The 17798-nt window shown below is 38.9% G+C and overlaps 1 long non-coding RNA gene across 1 annotated transcript; it reads left to right on the top strand.

The window, feature by feature from the left end:
• The first annotated feature begins 1110 nt into the window (after positions 1–1110).
• Positions 1111–17387, top strand: LOC108531304 (uncharacterized). The gene is made up of 3 exons (XR_001886130.1): positions 1111–1204; positions 16965–17042; positions 17129–17387. It is a non-coding gene; the product is annotated as an uncharacterized LOC108531304 (long non-coding RNA).
• Positions 17388–17798: the final 411 nt, after the last annotated feature.

Below are 17798 nucleotides of genomic sequence, written 5' to 3'. Positions count from 1 at the left end.
GTTGGAGTTGGGAAATGATAAAATAGGTTTTAAAGAACATATTATTTACAATCTATTTTGTTTTATTGGTTTATTTTAGTGTCACTTTCCAGCTTAACAATAAGATGAAATGATAACCTAAGGGAAAGTTTCATTATTACATTTTAGAGGAAAATATGAGCATTGAATGTTTTAGTAGAAAAGATAAAATAAGCACTAAGTGAAACATATCTATCACCAAATTCATTAATACAAAAAATGGGAACAATTTAGATAATTTCTAAATCGTTAACTAGGAAAATATCTCATTTGATCATTTTTTATCTCCCGCATTTGAAGACTTTATGCCAGTCAACAAGTTATATAATATGTTAAATAGCAGTAACCAATGTGGTTATTTATAAATCTCTATGTATATAAAGTTAAAATCTCTAACATTATCATGGTGTTGCCATTTAGTTAAAAAATAGCAATAGTTTAAAAATAATTGCAAAGAAGTCATGTCACTAAGTTTGGAAGTGCTCAGTTTTTAAGAAGAAAATGTTATCAGTCTGAAAAAGGAGAATTTCTTCTAAACCATTACAACTATGCTGGTAGAAGTCAGCAATTTCATAAAACGTCCATTTAAATGATTAGTATTAAGCTAATCAGTAGCAAATCTCATGGAAAAGAGCTATGTTTTGGTTGGTATGTTTGAAGGTACTTATTACATTATTTTAAATAATTAACTAGATAAATTAAAATGGACTATGCCAGGGCAAAAGTGAGTTTGCCATTACAAATAATTATTACAATTTATTGCATATGAGATCTAAAGGACAATCAAAGGGACATAAACAATTAATTTATCCATCATCAATGAGGGAGGTAGTTATTCTTATAATTACATATTTTAGATAGCCTATTTCTTTAAGTACCTAAATATATAATCATTTAAAATACCAATGTCTCAGAAATGTCTTACATACTTCTAAATGGAAACTAATGTCTATAATTGAATGTCCTCTTAACACAAGATTTAGATTATGACAATCAAATATTTTACTCCCTGTAAACTGGGCTATTAGCCTCTGTTAACTTTCCTAATTCTAAATTCTAAATTCTACTATCTAATATGTGGTGTAGAATGAGAAACAAGAATGTCCAAGGTTCTTACAGTGTCTAAACAACTCAATACTTTCTGATGGATGACTTAAATTTCTGTTGACTTCTGCTTCTCTTAAGAGTATGGGTTTTGTATTTTTATATGCCATATAGTTTTGTTGAAATTTAGAAAGCTTGTATTGATTCTGAGGCAAATAAGTAATCTGTTTATGTTTTATTTTATTTTTTTATATTGGACATGACTTTTCTTCTGCTTTGGCTTTCGTTCAGAGCATTGAGTCAATCCAGTTATTAATGAGTTGGTATTGGGGTTTGTGGTTGCTATAGTTACCCTCTGGTGCACCACCTGTTTCAGATTCCTTGAATGTGACCTTCCCACCCTCACCTTTAGGTCTTCCCTCCATGCTGTGCCTCAAAGCAGGTCTCTCTCTATGCTCTTGCTCCTTCCCCAGCAGTATTCTGCTGTTCCTTTTTATTTGATGCTTGCTCACCTGTTGGTAGTTGGGGGCTTGGGGAAAGGATTTACTGTGGTTCTGATTAAGCTTTCATCCTAGGCAAATATTGCGTTTCCTGGGTTTCGGGGTTAGGGCCTTCTAATGACCGTGCTCCTCCCTCAACTGGAGAAGACTCTATTCAGAGCACATTTTTGCCACTTCCTCTAGGTTGGAGTGATTTTTCTGTCTCCCTCTCTCAGCTATAATCAATTTTCACCATTTCCCTAAGAAAAACACTGTATAGTGGTCCTAAAGAATAGCTTAAGGCTTCTTTATTTCCCGTAGAAAAAAAAAAAAAAAAGGAGTGGGGGCATCGGTGAAGGAATTTGAAGCCTGTTTTGGACCTTTACTTCAGTTGCTGAGTCTCCTTTAACCCAGCATAGATTTTAGGGCGATCAATAATCTTTTTGGTGAGGCTACTGAGTTCTATTAAAAAATCCTGTGAGAGAAAAGTCTCCTCCTCTCAGGCTGTACCCACCAGGAGTTCTACATTCCCTGCTATCCCACACTCAGGCTTTAGCATTCCGTTAAACAATTTATCCAGACTAATCTTAGCAGTGTCCAATAGCATCTTCCTCAGGTAAGCAAGTACCTGAATCTCATCTTTCCAGAAGGAACTTGTTTTTGTTAAAGTTTTAGTTATTTGGTTGACTTATAAACTTAAATCTATAGAGTGTTCAAGAAAATTATGAATGTGTAGATACTCTAGCTATTTTGTTGTTTTTAAGAGTAGGAGTGAAATGGTTTGGATATTTGTCCCCTCCAAGTCTCATGTTAAAATGTGATTCCCAGTGTTGGAGATGGGACCTGATGGAAGGTGATTGGCTCATGGAGGCGGATCCCTCAAGAATGGTTTATCACCATTACTTTGGTGATAAGTGAGTTCTCATTCAATTCACACAGGATCTGGTTGTGTAAAAGTCTGGGACCTCTCCCCAACCCCCTTTCTCTTGCTCCTGTTCTCACCATGTTATGTGCCTGCTTCCTCTTTGCCTTCTCACATGGTTGAAAGCTTCCTCAGGCTTTCACCAGATGCTGGCACTGTGCTTCTTGTATAACCTACAGAACTGTGAGCCAATTAAACCATTTTTTCTGTATAAATTAGCCAGCCTCAGATATTTCTTTACACAATGTAAAAACAACCTAAAACAGAAAATTGGTACTCAAGAGTGGGGCACTGCTACAAAGATAACTAAAAATGTGGAAGCAGATTTAGAACTGGGTAATGGACAGAGGTTGGTAGAGTTTGGACGGCTCAGAAGAAGACAGAATGATGAGAGAAAGTCTGAAACTTCTCAGAAACTTGTTAAATGTTTGAGATAAAAATGCTGATAAGAGATATGGGCAGGAATATCAGACTGAGGAGATCTCAGATGGAAATGAGAAACTTATCAGGAACGTGTATAAAGGTCACCCTTGTTATTCCCTAGCAAAGATCTTGGCTGCACTGCATCCATGTCCCAGGACTTTGAGAAAGTTTGAACTTAAGAATGATGATGTAAGGTATCTGGTAAAAGAAATTCCTATAGCAAAGAGTTCAATAAGTGGGCATAGCTGTTTCTAACAACCTAAGATCATATGTGGGAGCAAAGGAATGGCTTAAAGTTGGAACTCATATTTAAAAGAGAAATGGAGTGTCAAAATTTGGAAAATTTGCAGCCTGCCCATGTGGTAGAAGAGGAAAAGACATTTTCTGGAGAGAAATACAAACAGGCTACCCAGGCAGTCACTTGCTAGAGAGATTAGCATGACTAAAAGGGAGTGAAGTGTTACTATCTAAGACAATGGGGAAAAAGTCTCAAAGGCATTTCAGAAATTTCTCAAACAGTGCCTCTCATCACAGGCCCAGAGACCTAGGAGGAAAGAATGGTTTATTTGGCAGACCCATGGCCCAGCTGCCCTGGGCAAGCCCAGGACACTGCTCCCAGAATCCTGGCTGCTCTAGCTCCAGCTTCTTGATTGGACCCAGATACTACTTGGGCCACTGCTTTGGAGAGCACAGGCCACAATAAGCATTGGTGGCTTCCATGTGGTTTTAAGTCTATTGGTGCATACAATGCAATAGTGAAGGAGGCTTGGCATTTTCCCTTTAGATTTTAAAGCATGTATGAGAAAGCCTGGGTGCTCAGGCAGACACATGCTACAGAGGCAGAGCCCTCACAGAAAACCTCTCCTAGGGTAGTGCTGAGGGGGAATGTGGGATTGGAGCCTCCAGACAAAGTCTACACCAGGGCACTGCCTAGTGGAGCTGTGGGAAGGGGGCCTCCATCCTCCAGATCTGAAAATGATAGATCCACTGGGAGCTTTTATCCTGAGCCTGGGAAAGCCACAAGCACTAAACTCCAACATGTGAGAGCAGCCACAGGGCCTGTACCCTGCAAAGCCACAGGGACAGAGCAACCCAAGGACTTGAGAACACACCCTTTGCTCTAGTATACCTTGGATGCAGGACATGGAGTCAAATGAGAATATTTTGGAGCTTTAAGATTTAATAACTGCTCTGCTAAGTTTCAAACTTGAGTGGAGCCTGTAGACCCTTTTGTTTGGTCAATTTCTCCTATCTGGAATGGAAATGTGTATACAAAACTTGTACCACCATTGTATCTAGACAGAAAATAACTTGTATTTAATCTCACAGGCTCATAGGTGGAAGTAACCCATCTCCAAATGAGACTTCAGACTTGGTACTTGAGACTTGGGACTTTTGAGTTAATGCTGGAACAAATTAAGACTTTTGGGGTTATTGCAAAGGCATGATTGTATTTTGAAATGTGAGAAGGACATGAGATTTGGGGAGGCATAGATGGAATAATATGGCTTGGATGCTTGTGCCCTCCAAATCTCATATCAAAATGGGAGTCCCAGTATTGGAGATGGGGTGTGGTGGGTGGTGATGGGATCATGGACGTGGATCTCTCTTCAATGGTTTAGCACCATCACCTTGGTAATAAGTGAGTTCTCTCTCAGTTCATGTGAAATCTGGTGGCTTATGTATCTGGAACCTCTCTCCCTTTTTCTCTTGCTCTTGCTTTCACTATGTGACATGCTGGCTCCCTGTCAACTTCACCAGGATTATAAGCTCCTTAAGGCCTCACCAGAAGTAGATGCCAGCACCATGCTTCCTGTACAACATGCAGAACTGTGAGCCAATTAAACCTCTTTTCTTTGTAAAATGCCCAGTCTCAGATATTTCTTTCTAGCAGTGTAAGAATAGCCTAATACAGAGAGTGGAGCTTTTCTAGCTTTCCGTATACTAAGCAGATGTTGGAAGTTCAAATATGATTTTAAATCTTAATAGAAAAGCATTAATATTATTTCAGTTACAGTGAGATCCTAGAAAGACATTAACAAGTACCATTATTAATATTATCTTGGACATAAAGCAAATTATATAAAACTACTTTAGCATATGAATGCTGTGTTGGACATGTAATAAGTACCTATCATTATTGACACATAAATTGCCTTTGATAAGATCTTTTGCCTTAACATGTAAGAAAACTGTAAACACTTAAAGTACTTAAAGTCTACCTATGGGTCATGATCCACGAAGGCCAAGGACTAACTGTTCTGCAATTGTCAGCTTTCCATCACATAAGACTTTCATGACACATTACCTACATCATAGTTATGTTGAGGTTAGCATCTAATTCTCTAATTAGGATAACCATGCAAACTTGACAGGTATGTTGTCATAAAACATAGCAAAATATTCTCAAAACAAATAAAAAAACTGCCTGTTTTGAAGAATAGTAAAGTAGAACTGGTTTAAAATAGTGAGTTACCTTTAGCAAATAAGAAAACCCTTCAATGAAAAAATAACATGTTTTATACACATATTGTATATGTGTTTTGTATATTTTTAATATAATGTACATAAAATTCATGTGGGAAAGATAATTTTTAATACAAAGATATTTGCATTTCAAAATTAATAGCAATGTATGAAATACACATTACAGGCTGGGCACGGTGGCTTTAAGCCTGTAACCCCAGCACTTTGGGAGGCCGAGACGGGCGGATCATGAGGTCAGGAGATCTAGACCATCCCGGCTAACACGGTGAAACCCCGTCTCTACTAAAAGATACAAAAAACTAGCCGGGCGAGGTGGTGGGCGCCTGTAGTCCCAGCTACTCAGGAGACTGAGGCAGGAGAATGGCATAAACCCGGGAGGCAGAGCTTGCAGTGAGCTGAGATCCGGCCACTGCACTCCAGCCTGGGCGAAAAGCAAGACTCCGTCTCAAAAAAAAAAAAAAAAAAAAAAAAAAAAAAAACCCCCCTAAAAAAAAAAAAAAAAAAAAAAAAAGAAAGAAAGAAAGAAAAGAAATACACATTACATGGATACCGATGAGAGGAAGGGCATAAAATTATAAGTGTCTGTCTACATGATTTCCATTTTATATTGCTTTTCTTTTAGGTCTTTCAACTTTCAAAAAATTTATCCTTAAAAGAGAACATTCTTCTCCATATCTTCAAAATTGGGAGACTGAGAGTTGATAAATTAGTTTCACTTACACAACACATAATGTCCTTCTACACTCTGTTTGAAGACATCACTGATGTCCCAGGACCTTCCCTTGCATTGTATATATTTTGATAACATAAAGTACCTAATACTTGTAATCAAATCAGAATTTTCAAGGCCTGTGTTCTTTCTGTTGATCTTCCTGGTATTGTAAATATATCTCAATCAGTTGAAATGAAATATAAAATTAATTAATTTTACTACAGAGTCAATTACATACTAATACAATTTATAGCAAAAATATACTTAAATTTAGCAGATGCTGAAAAATTAACAAAGCAAGTTTATTCAGTTACAAGCTAAAATAAATTCAGTAGAATGCTTTTATCACATAGCAAGATCTAATTATGTTCAGAAGACACATGCTATAAATTTCTCAGCAAGATGCATAAAGCAGTCCATGCATGTAATCTCTTAGAACATGCATTGTCATAAAGGAGGAGGCTAACATATGGCTCAATTCAACACATCCCTTTTCTATATGAGCAGAAACCTACCATTGAGCACTCTGGCAGTTTCTCTACATTTAAAATTCAAAACTGTAAAACTACATTAATGAGTACAACCTTTATGCTTGTTATTAACTCTTATAATTGCCTAGGTTTTTATTGCCTGAGGAAAAGTTGGAAATAAATAAAATAATTAGGTTGGGTAGAGAAGTCAAGGCTTGTGGGAACATGGGAAGAAAAAAAAAAAACTATCTGGAATTAATCATGAAGGGAGAGGAGAAGTCTGTCATTGAATTTGATGAGTTATTTAGAAATTCCACCAAACACATGGCTCACAACCTGGTATTTATTCCAAATAAGAGAAAAGATTGAGATGCACCATAGTTATGGAATTATGTAAGTATAATACTGAACAATCCAACCTCATTTCTAAAGTTGTTAGAATAAGTGAATAGTCTGGCTTGTCTATTAACCTTGTTTAAATTAAACAGAAATGTTTTATGTTCACTGACATTTGCATGCATTTGCCATTTTTGTTGTTTAGCATCGCACATTTCTTTCTTTTGTATTTAATTTTTAAGTTCTGGGGTACGTGTGCAAGATGTGCAGGTTTGTTACATAGGCCAAGGTGTGCCGTGGTGGTTTGCTGTGCCTATCAACACATCTCCTAGGTATTAAACCCAACATGCATTAGCTATTTTTCCTAATGCTCTCCATGCCTCCACCCCACTCTACCGTGACGGGCCCCCAGTAAGTGTTGTTCCGCTCTCTGTGTCCATGCGTTCTCATTGTTCAGCTCCCATTTAAAAGTGAGAACGTGTTGTTTGGTTTCCTGTTCCTGCATTAGTTTGCTGAAGATAATGGCTTCCAGCTTCATCCACGCCCCTGCAAAGGACATGATCTCATTCGTTTTTATGGCTGCACAGTATTTTGGGGTGTATATGTACCATATTTTCTTTATTCAGTCTATCATTGATGGGCATTTGGTTTGATTCCATTTCTTTGCTATTGTGAATAGTGTTGCAATGACATACACGTAGATGTATCTTTATAATAGAAAGATTTATATTCCTTTGGGTATATATCCAGTAATGGGATTGCTGGGTCAAATGGTATTTCTGGTTCTAAATCTTTGAGAAATTGCCATAGTGTCTTCCACAATGGTTGAAATAATTTACACTCCCACCAAAAGTGTAGAAGCATTCTTATTTCTCCACCTATTCACCAGTATCTGTAGTTTCTTGAACTTTTTAGTAATTGCTATTCTGAGTGGCAAGAGATGGTATCTCATTGTGGTTTTAATTTGCATTTCTCTAATGATCAGTGGTTTTCACATGTTTTTTTGGCCGCATATATGTCTTTTATTGAGAAGTGTCTGTTTATATCCTTTGCTCATTTTTTAATGGGGTTGTTTTTCCTTGTAAATTTGCTTGAGTTCCTTGTAGATTCTGACAAAGCATATTAGATCTTTGACAGATGGATAGATTGCAAATTATTTTCACATTCTGTGGGTTGTCTGTTTGTTCTGATGATAGTTTCATTTGCTGTGCTGAAGCTCTTAGTTTAATTAGATCCCATGTGTCAATTATTGATTTTATTGCAATTGCTATTGGTGATTTCATCATAACATCTTTGCCATGCCTATGTCCTGAATGGTATTGCCTAGATTTTCTTCTAGGGTTCTTATAGTTTAGGGTTTTACACTTACGTTTTTAATTCATCTCAATTTTTGTATAAGGTGTAAGGAAGAGGTCCAGTTTCAATTTTCTGCATATGGCTAGTCAGTTCTCCCAGCACCACTTATTAAACAGGAAGTCCTTTCCCCATTGCTTGTTTATGTCAGGTTTGTTGACGATCAGATGGATGTAGACGTGTGGTGTTATTTTTGAGGCCTCTGTTCTGTTTCATTGGTCTATGTATCTGTTTTTGTACTAGTACTATGCAGTTTTGGTTACTGTAGTTTTGTAGTATAGTCTGAAGTCAGGTAGTGTGATGACTCCAGCTTTGTTAATTTTGCTTAGTATTGTCTTTGCTATGTAAGCTCTTTTTGGTTCCATATGAATTTTAAAATAGTTTTTTTTTTTTTTTTTTTTTTAATTTGGTGAAGACTGTCAATGGTAGTTTAATGGGAATAGCATTGAATCTATAAATTGCTTTGGGCAGTATGGCCATTTTTACGATATTGTTTCTTCCTATCCATGAGCATGGAATGTTTTTCCATCTACTTGTTTCCTCTCTGATTTTCTTGAACAGTGGTTAGTAGTTCTCCTTGAAAAGGTCCTTTACTTCCCTTGTTAGACATATTCCTAGGTATTCTGTTAGTGGCAATTTTGAATGGGAGTTTATTTATGGTTTGCTCTCTGCTTGTCTGTTGTTGGGTGTATAGAAATGCTTCTGGTTTCTACACACTGATTTTGTATTTTGAGACTTTGCTGAAGATGCTTATCAGTTTAAGAAGCTTCTGGGCTCAGTTGATGGGGTTTTCTAGATATATGATCATGTAATTTGCAAATAAAGACAATTTGACTTTCTCTCTTTGTATTTGAATACCCTTTCTTTCTTTCTGTTGGCTAATTGCTCTGGCCAGAACTTCCAACACTATGTTGAATAAGAGTGGTGAGAGAGGGCATCCTTGTCTTATGCCAGTTTTCAAGGGGAATGGTTTCAGTTTTTGACCATTCAGTATAATATTGGCTGTGGGTTCATTATAAATGGCTTTTATTATTATAAGGTATGTTATTTCAACACCTAGTTTATTGAGAGTTTTTAACATGAAGGGATGTTGAATTTTATCAAAGGACTTTTCTGTGTCTATTGAGATAATCATGTGGTTTTTGTCTTTAGTTCTGTTTATGTGATGAATCACATTTATTGATTTGTGTATTTTGAACTGTCTTTGCATCTCAGGGATGAAGCTGACTTGATCATGGTGGATAAGCTTTTTGATGTGCTGCTGGATTCTATTTGCCAGTATTTTACTGAGGATTTTTGCATCCTCGTTCATCAGTGATATTTGATGGAAGTTTTCTTTTTTGGTGTATCTCTCCCAGGTTTTGGTATCAGGATAATTCTGACCTCATACAATGAGTTAGGGAGAAGTCCCTCCATTTCAATTGTTTGGAATGGTTTCATAAGAAATGGTACCAGCTCCTCTTTGTATTTGTGGTAGAATTCAGCTGTAAATCCAACTGGAACTGGGATTTTTTTTCTTGTTGTTGGTAGGCCATTAATTACTGCCTCAATTTCAGAACTTGTTGGTCTATTCAAGGATTCAACTTCTTCCTGGTTCAGTCTTGGGAGGGTGTATGTGTCCAGAAATTTATCAATTTCTTCTAGATTTTCTAATTTATTAGCATAGAAGTGTTTACAGTATTCTCTGATGATTGTATTTCTGTGGGGTCAGTGGTGGCATCCCCATTATTATTTCTGACTATATTTATTTGAATCTTTTCTTCTTTATCAGTCTTGCTAGCAGTCTATTTTATTATTGTTATTTTTTAAATCAGCTCCTGGATTCACTGATTTTTTGAAGTTTTTTGGGTGTATCTCTATCTACTTCAGTTGGCTCTAAGCTTGGTTATTTCTTGTCTTCCGCTAGCTCTTGGGTTTGCCCTTGGTTCTCTACTTGTTTTAGTTGTGATGTTACAGTGTTAAATTGAGATTTTTCTAGGTTTTTGATGTGGGCATTTAGTGTTATAAATTTTCCTCTTAACACTACTTTAGCTGTATCCCAGACATTCTGGTATGTTGTCTTTTTGTTTTCATTGGTTTCAAAGAACTTCCTGATTTCTGCCTTAAGTTATTTACCCAGGAGTCATTAAGTAGCAGGTTGTTCAGTTTCCATATAGTTATGTTGTTTTGAGTGGGTTTCTTATTCTTGAGTTCTAATTTGATCGTGTTGTGGTCTGGGAGACTATTATGATTTCAGTTCTCTGTATTTGTTGAGGAGTGTTTTACTTCTAATTATGTGATCAATTTTAGAATAAGTGTGGCACAGAAAAAGTGTATATTCTGTTGTTTTGAAGTGGAGAGTTCTGTAGATACCTATAATGTCCACTTGGTCTAGAGCTGAGTTCAAGTCCTGAATGTCTTTGTTAATTTTCTGTCTCAGTGATCTAATACTGACAGTGAGGTATTAAATCTCCCACTATTATTGTGTTTTGGGGGGGGGGGAGGTCTAAGTATCTTAGTAGCTCTTTAAGAACTTGTTTTATGAATGTGGGTGCTCCTGTATTGGGTGCATATATATTTAGGATAGGTAGCTATTCTTGTTAAATTGAACCCTTTAACATTACATAATGCCCTTCTTTATCTTTTTTGACCTTTGTTGGCTTAAGGTCTATTTTCTGAGAAACTAGGATTGCAACCCCTGATTTTTTCTGCTTTCCATTTGCTTGGTAAATTTTCCTCCATCCCTTTAAGTCTATGTGCATCTTTGCACATGAGATGTGTCTCTTGATTACAGCACACCAATAGGTCTTTTGTTTTTATCTAGCTTGCCATTCTGTGTCTGTCTTTTAATTGGGGCATTTAGCCCATTTACATTTAAGGTTAATATTGCTGTGTGAATTTGATCCTGTCATGATGCTGGCTTGTTAACTTTGCAAACTTATTAATGTAGTTGCTTCATAGTATCATTGGTCTGTGTACCTCAGTGTGTTTTTGCAGTGGCTGGTAATGGATTTTCCTATCCACATTTAGTGCTTCCTTCAGGAGCTCTTGCAGTGCAGGCTCAGTAGTGACAAAATCCCTCAGCATTTCTTTGTCTGAAAAAGATTTTATGTCTCCTTCGATTACAAAGCTAAGTTTGGCAGGATATAAAATTCTGTGTTGGAATTTATTTTCTTTAAAAATGATGACTCTTGGTCCTCAATCTCTTCTGGCTTGGAGGGTTTCTAGTGAGAGGTCTGCTGTTAGTCTGATGGATTTTCCTATGTAGGTGACCTGGCCTTTCTCTCTGGATGTCCTTAACATTTTGTCCTTTATTTCGACCTTGGATAATCTGATAATTATGTGTCTTAGGGTAGGTCTTTTCATGGAGTAAGAAGTCTTATTGGGGTTCTCTGGATTTCCTGAATTTGAATATTGGCCTGTCTTCCTAGGTTGGGAAAGTTCTCCTGAATGATATCCTGAAAAGTGTTTTCCAACTTGGTTCAATTCTCATCTTTTTCAGGTACTCCAATTAGTTGTAGGTTTCATCTTTTTACATAGTCCCATAGTTCTTTCAGGTTTGTTCATTCCTTTCCATTCTGTTTTCCCTAATCTTGTCTGCCTGTCTTAATTCAGCCAGATATTCTTCAAGCTCTGATATTCTCTCTTCTGCTTGATTGATTTGACTATTGATACTATTGATACTGTTACTCATGAAGTTCTCGTGCTGTGATTTTCAGTTCCATCAGGTCATTTTTGTTCCTCTCTAAACTGGTTATTCTAGTTAACAGCTCCTGTAATCTTTTATCATGGTGTTTAGCTTCTTCGCACTGAGTTAGAACATAATCCTTTAGCTCAGAGAAATTCATTGTTACCCACTTTCTGAAGCTTACTTCTGTCAGTTCATCCATTTCAGCTTCAGTCCGATTATATGCCCTTGCTGGAGAAGTGTTGCGATCATTTGGAGAAGTGACATTTTGCCTTTGCAATTTTCAGTGTCTTTGTTCATCTTCGTGGATTTATCTACCTTTGATCTTCGAGGCTGATGACCTTTCAGTGGGGTTTTTGTGGGGTCTTTGTTGTTGTTACTTTCTGTTTGTTTGTTTCTCTTCTAACAATCAGGCCTGCTGCAGTTTGCTGGGGGCACTTCAGACCCTGTTTGCCTGGGAATCACCAGTGGAGGCTGTAGAACAGCAAAGATTGCTGCCTGCTCCTCCCTTCAGAAGCTTCATCCCACAAGGGCACCGACCTGGTGCCAGCTGGAACTCTCTTACATGAGGTGTCTGGTGACCCCTGTTGGGAGGTCTCACCCAGTCAAGTCAGGAGGCATGGGATCCAAGACCCACTTAAGGAGCAGTCTGACTTTCCATTAGTGGAGCTAGTGCACTGTGCTGGGGGGAGTTCCCCTCATCTGGATCAGCCAGTCTCTTCAGAGCCAGTAGGTATGAAAGATTAAGTCAGCTGAACTTGAGAATGCAATGCCCCCTCCCCTGCAGGTGCTCTGTCCCAGGGAGATGAGATTTCTGTCTGTAAGCCCCTGACTGGAGCTGCTGGAATTCCTGCAGGGATAGCCTGCCCAGTGAGGAAGGATGGCTCTGGGTCCAACCTAAAAAGGCAGCCTGGCCATGATCTGCCCCAGCCTCTTTGCTGCACTGTGGAAAAATTCCACTCAATCCAAACCTCTCAGTCTTCTTTGCACTGTCAGGGGAAAACCACCAACTACAGCTGCAATAATGGCAGTTGCAACTGCCCCAGAAACTCAGTCCTCCCATGCAGACTCCAGACTGCTGTGCTGGCAGCAGGGGTCTTAAGCCAGTAGGTCTTAGCTTGCAGGGCTCCGTAGGAGTAGGACCCACTGATCAAGACCACTTGGCTCCCTAGCTTTAGCCTTTCCACTCCTGTGAGGTTCTCCTGCCTCACTGGAGTTCCAGGTACTGCTGGAGTATGTAAAACTCCTGTAGCTCAGTGCCAGCCTTAACAGCCACTGGCAGGAGTGGCATCATTGGTTATCCCAGTTTTGTGCTTGAGACACAAGGCCCTAGTGGTATAGACTCACAAGGGAATCTCCTGATTCACAGACTGTAAAAATCCATGGGAGAAGCATGGTATCTCTGGTGGGTAGCACAGACCCTCACTGCTTCCCTTGGCTGTGGGAGGGAGGTCGCCCCACCTCGTGCAGCTCCTGGGTAAAGTGACATCCCACCCTGCTTCTCACTCTCCGTGGGTCACGCCACCTGCCTAGTCAGTCCCAATGAAATGAACTTGGTACCTCAGTTGGAGATACAGAAATCACCCACCTTCTGAGTTCATCTCGCTAGGAGCTGCAGATTGGAGCTGTTTCTGTTTGGTTGTCTTGGACCCTTTCTCAGCATTGCAGATTTCTTTAAGCTTTCCCTGTCCCCCAAATCCATTCATCGACACAAATGAACCACCACTCAAGGTTCTGGGCAATTCACCTCTTCCCTTAAGTCATCTTGGCCATTTTAGCTAGAAATGTTCTCTTTCATACATACTTTCATTTCTTTAGAGGCTATCCATGTGCCATGAAATTAGTAGACAAATATGCCTAAAACCAAACTTTATTGTGCAACCCTTATATTGACTATCTCTAAGTGATTGTATGGCTGTAGTGGAAGCTGTGGTGAAGTTTTGCTCAGGACAGTGACATCAGGTGGGCCAGTCTCAGGCCCCAGTGGTAGCAGGAATGCTAGTGTGTGTGTCCTCAGACCCCAGAGTAGCAGGCTCTGGCACTTGGTACAGGTGGCTTGTTCAGGTGCTATCAGTGACAGTGGTGGTCCATGCAGGTGGGCACATCTTCAGGGTCCTGGGCAGAGGGCATGGCATATGTGATGGCAGTAGCAATGGCAGGACCACCCTTGGACTCCCAAGCAATCTGCACTGATGTTGGCAATGACTGCAACTGCTGTGTTGGTAAGTCCCTAGGCCTGCTGGTGGCATGTGCAGTTTAGTACTAACCCTGGTGTAGTGGCAGGAAGAGTGGACTTGTTTTCAGGCCCCCAGGAGGAGTGCTCAGTGGCCAACAGTGGTGGATGGAATGGGGTGATTCCGAAGCCTTCAAATGACATTCTTGAATGCTGGAAATTCAAGCCAGGAAGGGAGGAGCAGGTCTCAGATGCCCCAGCGGTGCATGTGGGTCCTGGCTGTGGTAAATGGTAGGGTGATCTCCAGGTACCAGTGAAGTCTCATGTGGGGAACACAACAGTGGTGAGGAGGGGTTGCTGCCCTTATGGCATGTGCAAGGGCACTGTGTCCCTGCTGCTGGGGAGAGGAGAGTTGCTTATTGGCAGCATTTGTAGCCAGGTGGTTGAGGAGTGTGTCTTTTGGCCCTAGGTGACAGCTACAGGCATGGTTATTTATATGTAGCTTGTTCTCAAGGTACATATAAATGCACATTGACCTCAATGAGGGTGACGGGGGTGCTGCCAGTGACTTGTCCTTAGACTTTCCGAGGCAGCAGCCAGTAATGGCAGTGGCTGGGGACATCAGATGTCAATGGGGCTCCAGGGATGTGAAAAGTATTAGACCCCGGGGTGGGATGCAATCTGGTGGTGGCTTGGCTCCCAAAATGGTGGTGTGCTGCAGATGCTTAGGTTTTGGCAGTGTATGGGCCTCACCATGAGCTCTCTCTGGAGTAATGCCTTTCTGTAGTCTCTAGGTAGCTTTCTATGGTTGGTTTCAGGACGTGCTACTGTCAAGGGGCCCTCCTGTGGCTAGAATTACAGGAGTCTACATGGGGATGGGGACTGCTGGGGATGTCTGAGTTGCCCTTCCCCCACATTGCAGGCCCTCCCAAGGGCTCTTGGTCAAGCCTGGCCTACCTAACTTCTCTCTCCTTCCTTGCCTTCCTTGCTTCCTGTTACTTATCTGTTGAATTCTAGTGTTCTCTCTTAGGCACTGTATTTCAAGTGTGATCATCTACTCCCTATTTTGGTTCTTTGTGGACAAGGCAAATGCCAGATACCTCTAGTGAGCCACGTTGAAGCCCCTTCCTTATTGGAATTTCAGAATGACTGAAGGAACTTTTAAAATTTTGGCTTAATAGATTATGAGGTAGAGCTGTTTCCTTAGATAATCCATGATATAAATATATTTAATATTTTCTTTCAGGGTTCATTATATTTCCCAGGTAAGCATCAGGGAATCAGCCCTGCTTGCCAATAATCTTTGAGATAAGAGACAAAAGGGAGTTTGGAATCTCAGTACATTTTGCAATTAGTCAGCACCTCTGTTTTCAGGCTAATATCGTTCTTAACTTGTCTAGTATATCCAGATCAGAGTCCTTCAATTTTAACCTGTCGAATATTAAATCTTCAGTCTTCTATGGGTATGGAGAAGAAGAGTGCTGCTCTAACTGCACTAAGTAAGGTGGAGAGAAGGTCTTGTAGTCTATCCTGTACTCTGACCATTTCTTAAAATGGCTGAGTGTCTTCATTTACACTTACAGATTTAATGGTGTCATGAGTTCATGGTCCTTTTATGAGCACTGGGGCAAAACTCAAGTTACTTCTTGGCTTTCCCCATGGTAGCTTAGGATTCGTCTTCCATGGATTCAATGAGTAAATTACCACTCTTCCATATCTTCTCTACCTTCTAAAATGTTGCTTACTCCTCTTTTATTCTCTTTGTATTTGCAGATTTATGTCTTTTCAAAAACCCCTTTACTATTATTTCACATGTTCTGGTGGGAGACAAACTCAATACAGATGGTCCCTAACTTATGTTGGTTTAACTTCAATTTTTTACTTTAAACTGGTACAAAAGTGATCCACATTCATTAGAGACCATGCTTCAGTATAGTATTCAATAAATTACATGGGATTTTCAATACTTTATTATAAGATAGGCTAGATGTGTTAGATGATTGAGCCCAACTGCAGGCTCTGTAAATGCTCTGAGCTTGTTTAAGGTAGGCTAGGCTAAGCTATGACTTTCAGTAGGTTAGTTGTATTCGATGCATTTTTGATTTACAATATTTTCAACTAACAATGGGTTTATTGGGACCAGGACCCAACATAAGTCAAGGGGCATCTGTTTGTATATTTAATCTCTTTCCATGTTAATGTTTAAGAATGAAAAATATGTTAATTATTAGCAATGCTAGACAGTTTGACAGTATTACATATAGATAATTACTTATATATACACACACACAAGTATGTTTATAACTTATGTGTATTTTTAAACATATAGATATAAATATAAATAATTGGGGTTAAATTCTTCAACTTTCACAATAAGTGTCATGGAAAAGATTTTGAAGACTACTGGCCCACACAAAATGAGGGAAACATTCTTAAGTGTGTCATAAATGCTCCAGCAAGCTGTCCTGGCCACATTTTTAGGACTCCTCTTAAGCAGCTCCCCATGCTCATCCATCTCTATGCCTCATCAAAAAGCTACTAGATATTTCCTGAATATGCTAAATGAGGAGGGGATGGTAAATAATTTCCTTTGTTTTCTCTACAAAACCCACACAGTGCTTCTTCTATAAATTATCTAAGATAACTTGTAAATCACCCTTGTAATCTTGAGACACCAACTCTGATTCATCTGCTAAATATTTATTGACCCTCTCTCTTTTATACATATTAATACAATGTGAAATGCAATAATGCACAGTGCCAGACTGGATAATTGTGGTAACAACTGAATGTTAGTCCAATCACATAATTTTATGTTAACTTCAGGTTATGCTCCCTTTGTGTGTATAATTATGTTGATATGTCTGGCTCAATTTTCAGAACTAGTGTTTCAGAATTAGAGAAGTGTAGAAGCTGAAGAAATCCTGAGAAAGGACACCTAAAACAGATAATCCTTTGGTAAGCAAACAAGGTTATTGACTAGTTTCCATGTATTCATTTTTAAGGAAATATTTTATTTTCTTCCCATTTCTGTTCTTTCCCAGGAGGGACTGCCCCTAAATACATTCATGGCCTTCCTGACCTTTTCCTCAATCTGTCTCTATGGAGATGCAGTGATTGGCCTGATAGCTGCATTAGAGAAGAACAGCTCTGAACAATATATCAAAGTCCACCTTATTTCTCCTGGAGGAGGCATAAGTCGAGTTATACCTGCAGAAGTGACTCTTCACAGGGTAGCTGCCCACATTTAATTCCCAATTCCATGCCATTTGGTTAACATGCTCTATCTCAGGCTCTAACCAAAAGAAAGATGATGTTTTGGTCTGCAGTTGGGATTACTGTTTGTTTTATTAATTTTGTTTATGCTTATACAGCTTACTGAAAAATCTTTCAATGATTTCAACCTTTCCAATCAATTTGTTTCAGATTTCCATTTAGAGATCATGAAAATAATAAAATAATGTTTCTAAAATATTCTTCTGCTTTCAAGTTCAAGAAGCATAAAATTTTATGAAATTACTTTAGCACTTATTTATTCATAACATTTTAGTCTAAATTTCTGGAATTTGGCCAAAAGATGTATGCCTGTTTTAAATGGTATCTTCTGTTATTCTTTTATTCTTCCTGATCATTTTTATAAGTGTTGCTTAAGTATTTCTAACTTAAAATGTCATCTACTGTGCAGATTCTGGGTATCCATACCAATTTTTAGAA

Source organism: Rhinopithecus bieti, unplaced genomic scaffold (genome assembly GCF_001698545.2).
Source record: "Rhinopithecus bieti isolate Rb0 unplaced genomic scaffold, ASM169854v2 scaffold_7414, whole genome shotgun sequence".
In the NCBI taxonomy this organism is placed as follows: Eukaryota; Metazoa; Chordata; class Mammalia; order Primates; family Cercopithecidae; genus Rhinopithecus; species Rhinopithecus bieti.
The sequence above is the reverse complement of the archived record's forward strand: the minus strand, read 5'-3'. Positions and strand labels throughout refer to the sequence as shown.